The sequence below is a fragment of the Apodemus sylvaticus genome, chromosome X (genome assembly GCF_947179515.1).
Source record: "Apodemus sylvaticus chromosome X, mApoSyl1.1, whole genome shotgun sequence".
NCBI classification, from domain to species: Eukaryota; Metazoa; Chordata; class Mammalia; order Rodentia; family Muridae; genus Apodemus; species Apodemus sylvaticus.
In genome coordinates, this window is record NC_067495.1 from 118,278,366 (window position 1) to 118,281,488 (window position 3,123).

A 3,123-nucleotide genomic window follows, 5' to 3' on the forward strand; every position below is an offset into this window, starting at 1 on the left:
GACCTCCCCTCCCATTAATGCCAGATAAGGTCATCCTCTGCTACATATGTGGCTGGAGCCATGGGTCCCTCCATGTGTACTCTTTGGTTGGTAGTTTAGTCCCTGGGAGCTCTGAATGGTCTGGTTAGTTGATATTGTTCTTCTTCTTATGGGGTTGCAATATTGTTCAGTTCCTTCAGTCCTTCCCCTAACCCATCCACTGAGGGTCCTCAGGCTCAGCCCAATGGTTGTCTGTGAGTATCTGCATCTGTATTAGTCAGATGCTGGCAGAATCCCTCAGAGAACAGCCATACCAGGCTCCTCTCAGCAAGTGCTTCTTGGCATCGGCAATAGTGATAGGGTTTGGATCCTTAGGTGGGGTGGTCTCAGATGGACTTTCCTTCAGGACTCAGGTTTCTTTAAGGGGCTGGTCACTGGGAGTTTGATCCTGTTCCAGTGAATATATGGATATATGGGCAACACAAATTGTACTTTCTCCTCCTCTTCCTCCTCATCCACCTCGTCCTCTTTCTCCTCCTCCTCCTCCTCCTCCTCCTCCTCCTCCTCCTCCTCCTCCTCCTCCTCCTCCTCCTCCTCCTCCTCCTCCTTCTTCTTCTTCTTCTTTCTTCTTCTTCTTCTTCTTCTTCTTCTTCTTCTTCTTCTTCTTCTTCTTCTTCTTCTTCTTCTGGGGGAAGGACTCAGAATGGTCTGGGGTGGACCTGGGAGGACTGGGAAGTGAATATGATTGGGGTTTTATTATATGAAATTCCAAAATAATCAATAAATGTATTCTATAAAATATAAAATCATAAGATAAATTGATAATTAAGTGTTGGGTTAACTTGATAGGACACAACAGGTTAACTGGAACATAATTGCTATCAGTTATTAAGAGAGAAAGAATTAGCAATAGAAATAAATACTTGTATTCTTTATAGTTCAGTGAATGTATACTTCAGCATTATCTATATATAGTTCTCATTACAGATATTTTCTGCAGTTATTCAAAACACTTGCATTTATTAGTTAAGTTTCAGAAATCAACTCTCTAAGCAACGTTTAATATGATCTGAATAAAGCTGATCAGACTTAATAAAGCATTGTGTCCAAAGGAAAACAAATTCACCCAAGATTTAGAGACATTGGTTTTAGTGTTTCTGGAAGAGGTACCAAAGGGGTGACAATTAAAAATGAACTCTCAATTTTAATTAAATATAGTGAGTTATACACAAAGAAAAGACATGAAAGCAAGAAGAGGGCTTTCTGTGAAGGAGATATGCAGCAGGGTTGGGAAGAGAATAAGAGACAATAATGAGGGAATATTATCAAAGCACATTATGTATGTATAAAATTGTGAAGGAATAAAAAACATCTTAAAAACAAAAAATCTTTGATATTCAAGGAACTCTCCATGTATAAGAAATAATTAAACTTGAAATTGAAATATGACTTGTTTATAAATGTTTATATTGTATCCAGTACTTCTAGACTATTGTTTTTTGGATATTTCTGTATATACATTTGAGTTCAAGAATATTATTACAACAGGTAGCAGTTAACACAGAAACCTCAAACTGGTCAAGATACAGAGAATAGGAGACTGTGGAGTGTTGAACCCTAAATGGTGCATACATCATCATGCTCTTTCCTACAAGGCCCAGGGACCATTATGGATGTGGGAGCAGAGAGATTATAAGAGGCAGCAATGATGACACACATCAAGGAAATTGTTTTTCCCCCAAGACATACAGGGCAGTTGGACATGTGATCTCACAGTGATTGTGATAGCTTGCATAAGCTCAAGCCAGATACAAATCACAACATGGAGGAAGGTGTACACAGAATCCCCCTTGAGCTGAGGTATTTTGTAACTTATGGTGGACTGAGGAAGATTTATTTTCCTTTAATGATTGGACTTATGGTAGGCTGATCATGTGCTGGAATAGATTCCACTCCCAAGAGTAGTCAACACAAACTCGACTCAAAGGGAGGTGAAAGCTTGAAGTTTGGTGGGAGGAGTGGGTAGAGACAGGGGATATGAGAGAAATTGGAGGGCAAGGGTAAATATGACACGAATATATCATGTGAATCTTCAAAGAACTCATAAAATATAAAACAATCATTTATATAATATTAAAAATAATAAGATCATTTAAAATGTCATTTTATACCCTCCCCTCCTGATCTTCTTTTTGTTAGGTGTAGTGGCTATTCCTGGTTGTCAACTTGACTATATCTGGAATGAGCTACAATCCAGAATTGGAAGGCTCACCTGTGATCCTAATCTGGAGGCTGAGAAATACAAGTTTCTGACTTGGATCTTGGCCTGGATGGCTATGTATATTTAGCGTACTGAAGGTCTCAAACATAATCTGGGTAATCTTTTCACAGTTGACCTTGAGGTTCAGTGGGGCTCCATGAGCAGCACAGAGTGTTCCTCAAAAGCCACAGACAGCTTGGTGTAGAGGTATTGTGCCAGATCTTCTTCATATTGTCCCAGTTGGTGATAATGCCATGATCAGTGGGGTACTTCGTGTTCAGGATGCTTCTCTTGCTCTGAGCCTCATCATGCACACAGGTGTTCGTCTGGCCCAAGTCCACCATCGCATCCTGGTGCCTAGGGTGGCCCATGATGGGTGAACAGATGGCCTGGGGAACTTTGTTACCTGTGAAGCCAGCTTTGTGCATTCTGGAGCTGTTGTCAGCAAGAATCACAGCAATATCATCATCCATGGTGAACTGATGGCAGGTGTGGACAGCCAACAGAGGAGGGGCAAGAGGCCTGCATTAGCAGGTGGACATGGACTGGATCCACTTTGATATCTTACAGAGAAGGGAACAGTCTTCCATTTCTTGTGTACACCCCTAAAACCCCTCAAGTCCTAGATGTTTATTGTAGCCTCCTAGTCTTTATTTTTTCCATCTCTTGTTAGGTGTAGTTTTACCTCTAACAAGTAATTATCTTTCCCAAATCAAGAATTTGACCGTTGTCTTACTCAGTTTAGTATCTGTGATCCTATGTCCTTTCATTACTGTGACAAAATACCTGACACATACAAGGGAAGCATTTCTTTTGGCAAATGATTTCAGTATATGGTCCCCTTGATCCATTGCTATGAGCAAGTGGTGAGGCAGGATATTGTG

At 40.6% G+C, this 3,123-nt stretch overlaps 1 pseudogene; it reads right to left on the reverse strand.

Moving 5' to 3' along the window:
• Nucleotides 1-1,027: 1,027 nt before the first annotated feature.
• LOC127674660 (uncharacterized) lies at nt 1,028-2,712 on the reverse strand (annotated as a pseudogene).
• Between the last annotated feature and the right edge of the window lie 411 nt (nt 2,713-3,123).